Below are 14,717 nucleotides of genomic sequence, written 5' to 3'. Positions count from 1 at the left end.
TTCGAGGTCGTATGGTGCTGAGGAGAATACCAAATCTAAGAGATTAAATCCTCTCGTGGGGTGGCAGTTGAGAAGGCTATTACCCAGTGAATCCATACTGCTAACGAATGTCCTACTAAGATGTGCGAGAGTAAGTACAAGATTGAAATCTCCACAAACAATGTGCTTTGCAGAGGCGTGTAGGTGATTTACTAGCCAATTGATTACATCTTCAATGATATCACTGTTTGGGCCTGGTGGTATATATACTGTTGCTATATCTATCAAGTAGGTGTTAAACTTGGGGGACACCATGGCAGCTTCAAATGAAGCGATTGGCTTACCACAGAATGTACCAATGAAAAGAGGGTGGTATTGTAGAATATTGCGACTGACCCTCCTCTACGGTCCATCCTTGAGGAGCAGAGCTTCTAGTAACCAGCCTGACCTACACAAGCAACGGAATCCTGCCCATTCCCAAGCCAGGTTTCAGTGATACAGAGGACATCTAGGGTTTTCGAGAGTAGAAAATGTTCGACAGTGTCTAGATTGTAACAGATATTTTTGCTTTTTGAAAGACAATTCGAATGGTGGTAGCCTTAGGAATTGGAGTTCGTACCGGTAGAAAGGGCTGCATTAGGGATTGACATCATAAACGGCTGGTAGTTGGATTTATGGATATGTGGACATTTTGTTTCCTATAGTAGGTTTGTTCTTCTGCGTTTCATTGGCATGGAAGTTTTAATTGCTATGGCATTTTTTGATAATTTTGATGGTTTATCGCGGTTATTGGCGTCTGTGCTGGGTATTCCAGTCAGTCCTCATGATATGCTGTTCTTCGAATGGAAGCTTTTGTTGACCAAAATGGAGGACACATTGAACAATTGTAGCGCTGTTCTACCCAAGCAACAGCGTTAGAAGGAGAAACATAGCGGAGTAGGCATCAGGCACGCGACTAAATGGAAGCTGACTCAAGATCCAGGCTCTAAACTGGTCGCGACCCTTATGCCATACAGAAAACAAGACAGTCGGCTCAACCGTCGCAATAGAAAACTAGCCCCATTTTACCCCATTGCCCAAATCCCCAAGCAAGCAAGACAAGCTACGCTGGCTGATCCCAACCGTGATCACAAGTAGACACCCACGACCTCATGTGGTACTTCCTCCTTCCAGGTCCAGAAATTTAACTCAAGTGTACCGCTCTAATACCGTAAATGTACTGTATCAGAACGTTAGGAGCTTGCGAAATAAAATGGAGACTACGTGGCAAATCCTGCTAGCAGGCGAATTCGATATTTTAGCTATATCCGAAACATGGCTTGAGCACGAGAAGCAGAATATAGTGATAGCTACACCAGCAGGCTATGTGGCAGTGTTAACATTCAGGAGGAATAGAAGGGGAAGTGTTGTTCCTATGTTCTTCAAAGACGCGACCTTCAAATTGATCAACACTATCTACAGTGGCTCACCAAATTTCGAAGCCCTAGCCGTAACACTGGTCAGAAATTCATCCACAATAGATATCTGCGTAATATATATCCCACCGGTACCCACAATTGATATCATCACTGAAGCAGCCAACTGGGCAATCAACCAATTTCACCCCTCAGCGGACCATATCGCCTTCGGGGATTTCTACCTCACTCCACAGCTCACTGCCCACAAGAAGATCCTTGTTGATTACAGGAAGTCAGCGAATATACACCTAATCGATCACTGCCCTAGTAGAGCAGAAAACCACGTTGACTTGCTATTTTCCTCCTTAGCATGTATGATTGAAGAACCACCTGAGACGCACTACAAATCGGATCACAACTCTATCTAGGCAAAATTAGTTATTCCTACTCGGGGTCCACCTCCAAAAAAAAAAAAAAAACGTACAAACCGCTGTCATTGTCAGCCCCAAGCTCCTTAACATCCAAAAATGCCTACAAGCTGCCACCCTCATACCTTGACATGTACTTGAAACGTGTGACGTCCCGTTGGCGGTAACACCATTAACAAATTGTGCAAACAGCATTGCACAGTATTCCGCATCAAGGAAGATTAAGATCTCACCTTACTCCAAAGCCTGGTGGAATTCAACTGTACACAAGGACTTCCTGTTAAAGCAGCAGCTACACCAGATCTGGGAAAGAACTCAACAGACTTCCGACCGGATATCTTATATAAGACGAGCGCAATTTAATAGGGAGAAATCACGACCAATAACAGAACACATAGACGCCCAACTTCTAAAATGGAAAATCCCATTCCGCTTCCGGTCCCACAGCTTTCTGAGTCAGTTGGACCCAACTCAATGGTTAGATCCTATTACCAGATTCAATACGCGTGCAGATCAACTAAACTCCCTCTTATGTCCCGACAATGAATTGCAACAAAGCATCTTGCATTCCATCACCATCTCTACACACCAGCTGACAGCGACGATAAACACCCTTCCAGCGACAGCAACCGCGGGGGCCGACAAAGTGCCGCAATTCTTGGTAAAATGCCTCATTCCGTTCATCCTCCAACCGCCGTAGTCCATCTTCAACGGAATTCTAACAACAAGAAGTTTTCCTAAAGCCTGGAACAGCTACCTCTTTAGACCACATCCAAAAGTTCGAGACCCACTCTACGCAGGCACATTCGGCCGATATCTAACTCCTCAACGCTCCTGAAAATCCTGGAAAAATCTATGCTGCCCATCGTAATGAATCAGATTCTTGGATAGGTCCACTATGCAATCCGAAACCGATGAGAAGTGAGAAACCTCCTTGCAACCACATATAATATATTGTCCGCCTTTGAACAGCAGGGGGAACTCGCAATCTGGTACCTGGATATTGAAGCTGCCTTTGACGCCATCAACGTGTTGGCGCTCCTCCGCTTACTGGAAGACCACTATCTAATCCAAGGTAATATCCTCTGGTTAACTACAGCTTCACTCCTCTATGATAGGGTACTACAAGTCGACGCCTATGCACAATCGCAGAAGAAGGCAATTTCTTCTGTCGTTTGGTATGGAGGAGTCCTATCTGGCTTATTATTTACAGCCATCATTGCTCCTCTTGTCCTTAAAATTGAGAAAATCATCACCTTTGCATATGATATAAAAATTGTAACGCCTATTGCTTCCAACAATCATCTTGAAGCTACAGCAAGCATTAAGGATAGTCTGATCAACTTCGCCTCTTACCTCAAACAGTATGGACTCTCAATCAACCCACAAAAACAAAACTAATGGTGTCCTCTCTCTCTCTCAGACCAACCCCTACAATAATAGCCCCAACACTCGAAGGAACTGTAATATCTGCCACTCGTACACATGCGGTTTTTGGGAATAGTATTTGACCCAAAACTCCGGTTTCATGCTCATGTAGACAAGTTCACTTCCAGAGCAGCCTCTCACCGATGGCTAGTTAAACAACAACTAATTTATGTTAAGCAGCCTCGTATAATTAAGAAATCTATCAGAACGGTAGTTTATTCTCCACTCTTCTATGCTGCTGAAGTATGGGCATCAGCAACTACTACAACGAAGAAACCAATCCTCGCTGCAGAATTCTGGCTACTTAAATGGGCTAACTGGAAAGCATGTCTCCCACCACAGGACAGAACTACAGCTTCAGCTACCTCACTGGAAATGCAGCGACTCCCAGACCTCATTGAAATACAACGACTGATAGCTACAGTTAAAATGATCAGGAGCCAGATCTCAACACCGTCCATTTAGGATTGGTGTTACAGGCGAATACCCAAGCCATAACTTCGTTCAACACCGATGCTCCGCTCGAGGAATCGGAGGTTTCATATCTCAGACCTCTTCCTCCGAAAACAAATGCTACCGGAAGTACAGCACCTCGACGCTGACCTCCAGACGTTTTGCAGCAATAAAACCTGCAGCAAAGAAGTATTAGCAGCTCGCTCCAATCCCAGAATCTAATGAGAACAAGTTCGTGCATCCTCCACACCATCTGTGAAGCTATCCTGTGCCAAGACAGAACTCGTTTGACAGAGAAGTGCCATTCATATATATTATATATTTTATTGTAAATGACATATTTGATTGTAAATTTTATTCTAAATATAACCGTACGACGTCACTAGTAAAGATAGTTAATACTGTGTAATGTGAGGAAATGTAATGACATGTTTACATGTTGCAACTTCAATTTTAGAATGTGCATTATCAATCATATATCCTGATGTAAGCATTATCTATTATCCCTGTGCTTTATCTGTTATTTAATTATCTATTCAGATGTGAGCCCCTGGCCGTTGTCCGTGATGGGACAATTGCAACTTTACTTTAATCTATGTATGTACATTATATTAATTTAGTTGCAATAAAGATTTTCTCTCTCTTTCTCTCTCATATAGTGACAACTTTTTTAACTATTTTTTCCAATAAATGGTGTACACATTCTTTATTGTACCTGGTGTCGAAATTTCTCTTCATTACGAGAATTAGAATTCGCTGCAGAGTCTTCTGCATGGGGATATTTAATTTTCAAAACCCGGTACTATTAAAATAAATTTGTTTTCTAAAACATTATTTTGTTACAAGGGGAAACAAAATAATTGTATAATGTTTCAAAGCTATTTGAATATATATATATATATATATATATATATATTCAAAATTTTTTTTCTAGTAACAAAGAATAATAAATAATTTTAGAATAAAACTAAAAACAGAAGATTTTGTTGTTTCTAACTTCAATCCGAGTTTATTACATAGGATGCTTTATAATTGGCGCACTATGGCTACAGATGCTGATGCGCCTAATAAATCCACAAGCAAACTTCATAATTGTTGCAACGAAAATTGTGAGATTAAATTTGTCATTAAAACTGATGGAATTTGTTTCTACCTGCTACAATAACAGCTGTGGTTTCCCGAGATGCCCTGCATTTTTTATATTTTGAAGATCAATGAAGAGTAATGCCTTTGTTTATTAAGAAAGCAACAGGCAATTTTTCCAGTCAGCGCAAGAGTGTCTTAACTGAATAACTATGATCCCATAATTTTTATATTTAGGGCTACCCAATAAAAAGTCGTAGTGTATACAATAACAACTTTCACATAATGGTTGATATAAAAAGCAATAAGAAAACAAAAATTTCTAGAGGATCTGTTTAATTAATACAGGTGTCATCAAAACTTGTATAAACAATAAAATTGCCACCAAATAAAAAACAAAATATATATGTACAAAGACAGAAAAGCGAGTGTTTGCTTACTTGTTGGAAAGTGTTATTTTAGAGTTCGTTCCAACCTAGATTCCATTCAAATTAAGGTAGTTCTGTTAATTTATCACCACACTCTAATAACGTCTCTTCATTACCTATATCCTATAGACATGACATTCTCTTTCTGGTGCACGCCTTTTGTATGAATATTACCATGAGCAGACATTACTTCCTCTGAACTGGCTTCTATATTTTCCCCTTCTCTTGCAAACCAGAAAACATCGTTTAATTGTCCTACTTTTCTACATCCCCATTTATACCTCCCTTAATACTTATTTCCTGAAAAGAGCAATATACAAATTTATAAGTCTTATTCCATCACATATCTTGATTCAACTTCTCCAACGGCAACACATGATGATTCTAAATTCAATGTGTTCTAATGTCTCTGGTGCTTGCTGCTTTCATGCAAAAATCCTTGTTATAGTTATGATTCCAATAATAATAATTGATAAAAAAATCCACTGTAGGTTGTTCACATTTTCAATAACCCTTTCTTTTGTGGGAAATCTAATTATGACAATAGAACCCCCAGCTGCAATACGACATGCAAGTGTAAAATTCATTAAAAATTCGTTCTTTAATCTTTCGGTCTATGACTACTTGAAATCTTGTAAGAATCCCTCAACCAACTCTTGTTGGATTTGGGATGGTCTACTTTTATAAGGAATTTACAGTGAAAAGAAATAATCATACTCCGTTCATAAGTTCTCACCGAGAAAATATATCAGATGAATAGAGGCGATATGGCGCATATATGAAATATTCCACATTGATTCATGAATAAGACAGACGGGTTAACAAGTGTACTGTGCACATTTTTTTTTAATATTCTTAATCATAAATTTACCCTAACCTTAATATAATTTATTCATTGATCAGTTTGGGTTTACAATGATCCGTAATGTCACCAATTATAGTTGCCTGCCTTTTTATTTTCAACATTACCATAGTTTCTCAAATCATCAATTAAAAAGCTGAGCCTAAAGACAAGGTCTATGGTAACGGAGAAAATATTCCACAGTGGATGTACTTGAATGGATCAGCATTCCGCATTAACAGAAGTCATGCTTTCAGGAATACCCCCCAATAAACTAAACGTGCCCCGAAGATACCTGATTGCTATTATTATTATGAAGTGCGATGCAATTAATCACATAGATTTTAAAAGGGTAGCGGCTCTTCTGCACCCAACTTTCTTATAAGACACTGTCGCAGAAGGTACTGTAGGTTATGTTAAAAACTTTTGTTCTACTTGTTTCAAACTATTATTTCCATTATAATACCTTGTTTGCAGTCTGTGTCAGGTCTTGAAGTCATATCCCTGCCCCGCACACTTGTACGTCCAGAAGAAACGTGGATCCATCTCTAAGACAGAGGAAGTCTAGATTCCTAAGTTCCTCCTCACTCTGGAAATGAAGTTCCTTTCATCTTCCATTCTTCTAGTCGAGCCTAATTATATTTACAATAGCGTCATGTATTTTCAATCGCAACCCGCATTTTATGGCACCTTTCTGCTATGTGGGAAAGGCCTCACTGGGAAAAAACCCAGTTCTGTAACTTCCGTCTGTACGTCTTCTAGATATTCTGGATATTTTAGGAAAAGCATTGATTCTTGTTCTAAGCAGGACAATAAAACAAAGCCAGACAGTAGTTTGGTACTGGTGCTGGGATCGGATTTTACATGACGCTTTAAGGTTACACTCATCAAAGTATGCATTTAACAGACTGCATCTTCACAGATATTATCGTTTCAAGCATAATTATTGACAAACCGAGAGTTTATTGTTCCTTATAACTCCTACTTTATAGATGTTATTTAAGGAACAAATTCCAAGATCCGCGTTTACTCCTACCGTATCGAATTCATTAATTCTTTTCCGTAACACTGAATAATCGTTCATAGAAAAATTATAAACCGTGTAAAGGACCTTTTTAATTATAATATTTGACACATCTTTCGTTCACGCATCGCAGCTGAATTAATTACAAAGCATTTGAAGATCCTCACCTTTAGAAAACTATTGTTTAATCTACTGCAGTGTCAATAAAACCATACATTGGGGAGCACCATCACGAACTCTGTCGGCATTCCACAGGCGGAAGTTATTTCCACATGGATCTTTGCCACTACTTTAGAGGCCTTCATTGCGAAGAACCAAAACTTCCTCTCATACGCGAAGATCTCAATATGCTCGTTACATTAGATGAACGAGCAAAAGTAAATGCAGTCGCCTTTAAAGAGCGGAACGTCCTGGTTGAATTTCATGGTTATCTACGATGTCTTGGACTAAACTTTAACTCTAAGAAAGCAGCTCAGATGAAATTCACAAAAACGGAAAACAAAGCATGAAATTTCACACAAAGCCGACGGGACCGTCATTGAATAGGGAACCACACCCCACTTCGAAACCCAAACAGAAGATGCTTCCTGCTCTCTGGGTAAACCGTCAGCTGCTTGTTGGTCTTAGGCCTCTAGAGTTCATCTTGGATTACGTCCGAAGAAATTTCATCTCAGTGCCGCATTATTTATCCGTGCTTTGGTCAGGGCCTCTCCTGCTCAACTCAAGAGATTCCTTGGTACAGATGGACCACTCTTTTACCACCTCTCGAAGAGTGTTCTATGCAAATTTCGACTTAAACCATCATCAAGGAAAGGACACTGCACACATTGTCTCATTCCCCTTTGTGGCGCCGGAGGGATTCACCCGACATCTGGCAAGTGGCGACATTCTCTCGTATTGTTCGACGAACCTCATGCAGTGTAACACCTTGGCAAATACTGTCGGACCACATCACTCCTTCAGAATCTTCAACTTTCTGCAGCTCGAAGCGATACATAGCAGATGCCATAAAAGAACTATACAAAGTAAAGCTACTGATTGTACCTCCTTCACAATTTTGAAACTTCAGTGTTATATTTTGTCAAGTTACTTGGAAATACAATGCGTGTTTATATTTTTTTAAACTCAATAATCGCCGTGAGTAAATATTATGCACACACATGTGGCTGAAAAAACAGTTCCCTGGGCACCCAGTGATCAGCCTGCATCATGGGCGAAATATCTCTTTTGGTATTGAATTGCAAACTTCGTGAAAATGAACAATATATTAAAAATTTAATTCGATATATATTGAATGTTAATTTTGGAACAAATTGCTAATAAAATTGGAAATTTATAGAAGTAGGGCAGACATATTTTCATGAAACCAAAGGTATTCAGAGTTTTGTACTATTTTTAATACAGTTATAAAGTGAAATTTTCAAATTTTAATTAATTTGCATTCCTAAAAGTCTTCAAAATCGACGATTAAATATATGAATGAAACTTAAACATTATACAGAAAAGCCTTTGTAAAGCTTATCGGCATTACGTTTAAGTGTGATATATGTACGCATCTCATGTGCTTTATACTGTCAAGGAATGTGGAATCTTCTCTGTCCCTTTAGACTTCCCAAGTGTAACTCCAATACAACTTATAAAATTTAATTATGATAGGGACATTTTATAAGTAAACAAAAATTTCAAAATAAAATTTTTTTTATTGCGTATTGATATATACAATTTTGACATTGAGGTGATGATTATTAAGGAATAGATAACACAAGTAGGTTGTAAGGAAATGTTCTCACAAATATCGGAACGAAAGTATTCAGAATTTCTAAAATACAAAGAATAAAAAAAATGTGACAATTCGTAACAGATCACTCTCTTCGTAATTTTTTGCATGGCCTCAAGGTTTGAGACATCTGTTCATTTTCTTCTTCTGGAGTATTGCCTGATGAATAGGTCATAGATGGAACATCGTTTAACTTCTTTACAATTAAATTTCGTAATTTTTCGTTTGAAATTTTTAGCACAAGAGACTCATGTTTAACCCATGTTTCGTTTCCTGACTTTATGTTTGCTGTAAATAAGAGATCAACCAAATCTCTGCGGTTGTATTTAGCAACAATATAAAGCGGTGTAATGTGGCAACGGCTACAAGCTACATTCGGGTTACATCCATGAAGAAGAAGCTGTTCGAACACAGAGGTCAGTAAACAATCTGCTGCGATTAAAATAGCAGGCAAAACATTTCGTGGATGACAGTTCAGATCACTTTTGTGCTCAATTAGGAGTGTCAGCACTTTCGTGAGGTTTGGGTGATTATGCACCGATTTAGATTTTCTTAATGGGGCCGTTACCATGCAAGCCATAAGTGGAGTCCATCCGTGTCTGTTCTGTATTTTCACCTGCAAAATGCAAAGAAAAAGGGAATTAAAGTAAATTCCAAAAAAATATAGTTCTTAATATCTGTTAAAATGTCCATGTAAATATAAGGAAAGAAATATAACGTGATTCAGAACTTACCCGTGCACCCTTTAATACTAAAAGAATTGCAATGGTAAATGACGGACATGGAGAACTGACAGCGTAGAATAAAGGTGTGTTTCCACATGTATCCCTCTTGTTAACATCCGCTCCATTACGTATTAAACATGTGGCTGCATCAACATTGTGCCAGATGCAAGCAATCATTAAGGGAGTCTGATCTGCTTCATCCTCGGCATCTACTTCACTCCCGGCATCGAGAAGGGCATTTACAACTTCTGAAAAAACAAAGAAATAAGGAAAATAACATTAGCTTCCTTCATGGAAATTGTTTTTGCCATTTCTAAATACATTTATTATTCCGTGTTTTCAAGATTTATTATTATTATTTTCAATAGAACTGTTCTGGGTTTCATAGGTTGATATGCGAATCACAAATAAATTGAGCAATGTGAAACCGCTAGACATTAATCAAAAATTTTGGTCTAAATTTTTATGATGAAAGATTCCTACCAGTTTATATATAAAATAAATGAATTAATTTCAAATGGTAGTTGGGTAGCTAGATCGTTACTTCTGAAAACCCTAACAGAATTATGGAAATTTGAATTTAAAATTGTGCCTTACTTACCTCTACTACCATGCTGAGCTGCTATGTGCAGAGGAGTCTCAAATCTTGATGTGATTGCTGTAATATCTTCCCCTTTCCTTAAAAGTTCTCTTATATCTTCCATGTTGTTCCCTAAGGCAGCCATGTGCAGTGGCCTCATGCAGTGGGTACCTTTGCAGATGTACTTCTTTATTTCGTCATTTAGGTATACACCTTGACCTATTTAATAAAAAAATAAGAATAAAGATTAATTTAAATCAAGTTCTTTCTTTCAGTCTGATATCTTATATAAGTATTTTAACAATATTTTAACTGGATGCCTGCATTTCAAATTCCTAAACAAAATAAGCATTTTTTAGCACTAATATATTAAAAATTGAGTGGTCTCTTTTATGATTCTCTATCAACGTTTTCTCGTTATTGTTTTTTTATTAACATGCATATATATTGAGAGTTAATCCTGTTAAATGCTAGTAACAAAGCCAACTTACCTATATGTACACGTCTTCCTCTGTAGCGCCGGCATAGGAAGGGCCGTAAATCAGTTGATCTAGTGAATACTTTAAAGCTATGTTCAATTCTCCACATTACTTCCCCTTCTATCCAGTTCAATCCGCGTTTTAATCGCAATTCATCCTTTTCAGGATTCCACACAAGGGTATTTCGGTAGGCCTCAACGTTACTGTCTTTTGTTTGATCCTATTGGTATAAAATTTGTATATAAATTAGAATAATTACTAAAAACGGAAGAAAGTTAATATTTCATGATAAACTTTACTGAAATTTTTACTGCTAGAAATAAACAGAATAAAATGTTTTTCACGTATAGTATTTGAAATAGATTATTGTTATGCAAACAAACAAATTCTTTGTTTATTGCATGTTCTGTGGTGGATTTGTTACATGAAACTCTGGGTTTCCAGATGAAGTAGAAAATCCTATTTCCCAGGCCTGTGACTGAATAATAATTGGTTAAAAATCACCAACAAAAGTTTCCCTAATCACAACATGGTCAAATTTCATTGGTAAAATCTAAACGTTGCCAATCTTACTTAGTTTTGTGATTTTCAAGTTGAACTAGGCAATTATATTCTGCATACAAATAATACATTATCATACAAATAATTCTTTAACGTGTCTTTGAAAATGCAGTGCTATAGAAATTAAACCTGATTAACGAATTCATTAAAACTGGAGTTATATCCCAGTTATTTGAGCATAATTAAAAATTAATTGTTTTAAATTTATACCTTATAACCGCACTAATTAATTTTACACGGAGAAATATAAAACTTTGTTAATTCAATATGAAAATCATATCGGAAATAAAATATTGTCTTCTAATATTTATTTAATTGTAAACATTAAATAAATATTAAAAAATTATATGAAAAAATTAAAAATCTTACCTTCATGTGGACATTCTCTGAAAAATTCATATTTTGTCAAAGATAAAACCAGTTGTCAAAATCGTTTAAAATATGGTTACAATTAAACTGTAAGCAAAGATGGCAATCAGCGCAGCAGATCATTTATATCTTCAACTCGTTAAAGGAATTTCGCAAGTTATATATCCAACCAATTGAAATTACCCTATGACTTAATGGGTGTTTAGTGATTAGCTGTGCACCATAATACCTGAAACGAGTTATATATTGAACATACAGCTGATTTGACTGGAACGAGAGTATTTTCTGAATGCATGGTCATGTATATTTCATTAACAACCAAAACAGAATTTTATAAGTAATTTAATTTAAATCTTATTAATTGAAAAACTAGTTAATTAACTAATTTAATTAATTAATTAGTTTTACAATTTAATCTATGAAATAAAAGATATTAATTTTTGGAATAAATAAAATACAGTTTATATTATGCTTCTTTTTATATGAAATTCTATAGGTGATTTCCGAATAGTTTCAATTTTATAATAAAATATATATATATCTAACACAAGGGAGAACAGTATGTAATCTCTTTTTATTCAATACGGCTGATTATTGTTGAATTTCAAAAATATCTTGAATAATTCGTATTTGAATGTAATTTTTTTTCAAGTTATCCATTTTTAATATTAAACTCAGTGCTTAATTCTAGGAAAATGTGGCTTGATCACACCGGATATACCTTTACATATCATGGCATGAAATTGAATTTGTTCTATTCTCGATTTGCTCGTTTCTCCGAACCTGTTTTATGGAAGAATATTATGGCACTTGCATGACCGAACAACTTTGCCCTTTTGTCTCATACACCTACTGAATTTCTTGGCAGTTTGGATTTGAACTCCAACCTTTACAAATCGTGCTTATTTCCATTATTCAATTATTGACGGGTTTTGTTTGTTGAAATGTTCCACTAATAAGAATGCTGCTATCGATCTTCAAAAAAATCAAATGCATAAATACTCGTCTTCCTCTCTGTTTATGTCGGGAATCACTCAAAGTGAATCTGAAAAACGTTTGTCACTATAATATAGGAAGCCATTATCTTTAGTCAATCTTTAGTTACTAGCTGAGATTATTATACGTATTATACACAAAATGTATTTTCTATACAGAAAATAAACTTTTATCATAGAGGAAAGAAAAAAACTAAATGGAAATTTATAACAAAGAAAAAGAGTCATACAAAGTTATAATCGTGGGATTACTTAAAACTGAATAAGTTAGTGACCAAATCAATTGTTTCTGCATAGTTAGCAGTTGTTGTTATTTGGTTTCTAGGAGCATTAGCAACTAAAGCTATATCGCTCCGGGGATATTCGGTGGTCATTTCCTGATATTGCTGCATCCTCCGTGTTTGGTGGTCACGGACTCGAACCCCTGTCTAATCAAGAATCGGGTGCTACGCACTGCTCCTGCCCACCTGGCTACAGAGGCGTCATAGTCAGTGGGAACCTAAATTTCTACAGTGATATAATTATCACACGTAATATGTCATAACCCTTTCTGCCAGATTTTATGTTCAGACATTTGGGAATATGTAAATATAGAATTAAGAGAGCATTCCAGAATTTAAAAACTGTGCTCTTTTTCTTTATGAAAAATCGTGTTTTACGATATTAAACCGGTGTAAAATCAAATTTTTAAATGGATAAAAATTTTAAAATATTGCGGCGTACAAATCAGCACAAGGTATCGACTACACAAAATAATCATGATTATTGAAAAACTATTTATTTGGGTTTTTGTTAACAACTGAATAGTAAGTTGTTGCCAGATTATTTTAATCATTTTTGATATTCAGAGGAAAAATAATCTATTTTTTTCTAAGATTTTGAAATTATAATTACAAATTTATTTCTCTCCCTTTTATTACAAAAGAGAAACAAATTCCTGTTGAATAATGAAAGGAAGACAGACACGAATTTAATAATAATAGAATTCATTTTGTAATTGTGAATGACCAAAAGTAAATGAATTCTTAATATACAATATTAAATATTTACCTAGCTCTGAACATCCATACGTCAAATAAAATAGTCGTAGTTAATGAATAAATTAACAACGTAAACATTTCAGAGTACACAGCTTGTTTTTAAAATATACACACTGTTTTCCTTAGTGAAAGGACTGATATATTATGATGGCTTCATTTGAATCCCACAGATTAAAAGTATATCGAGATTAAAATACCAACCAATAGAAATTGTCTGTTGATAAAGTGAAGTCATCGTGAATGGATATTGCAGTCATTATACTGCTGACAATTTTTTCCCTCCAAGATTATATTGTAAAATTACATTCAAATTTTACAAAACTCTTTTATATTTAAACTTTTCTGACGATTTTCAGAATGACTTTAGCTTTGGTAAAATTAATATATGATCATTATATTGTTCCGGGAAATATTAACAATATTCTAACGGGTTTTCTTTTTGAATAAATGTATTAAAATTACCGGGACTTATATTTATTTCGTTACATATATTAAATCGTGAAGAATATTCTAGGGCTCTTCTTCGCCATTCAATGAGCATCATTTCAGATATACTAGCGTGTTTCAGATGATGAATAAACATTGGTATAGAATTGAGAAATTGCTTCGTTTACTTTAGTTGTACCTGAAATTAGAAAAAATAAATAAACCTCAGTTCTTATGAGATTTCTTTGGAAGGTATACATTTATACTGCATAAGACGTGTGTACCATATGTTCAAAAATGAAATGATTTGAGCAGAAAATATCAGAGACAACACCAACTTCAATATCTTCTAATAGCGGAGTGCTAGAATGACACCGTTGCTGAAACCTTTTCGAATGATACTTTTGCGTCAAACGTTTACATTTGGATTTAATATTCGAATAATCGTTAAATTTCTACCTTTACCGTATCACGTATTTACGATATAGATGGATTGAAAACTGTATTATATAACATTGATTTAAGGTGGAGAATGATCAGTTAACCCCATATTTGCATACGAGATAATTTTGATTAATTAAAAAAATAATATTTTTAAATTTGAGAACTGATGAAAAAATATTAAAATTCCTGATTTGCAATCTTTATTCTCAAGATTCTTTCAAAAATGACAAAGATTAAGCAGAGCTTTAAATATTACAACT

The sequence above is a fragment of the Mastigoproctus giganteus genome, chromosome 11 (assembly GCF_048544385.1).
Source record: "Mastigoproctus giganteus isolate SK-2022 chromosome 11, ASM4854438v1, whole genome shotgun sequence".
Lineage (NCBI taxonomy): Eukaryota > Metazoa > Arthropoda > Arachnida > Uropygi > Thelyphonidae > Mastigoproctus > Mastigoproctus giganteus.
The sequence above is the reverse complement of the archived record's forward strand: the minus strand, read 5'-3'. Positions refer to the sequence as shown.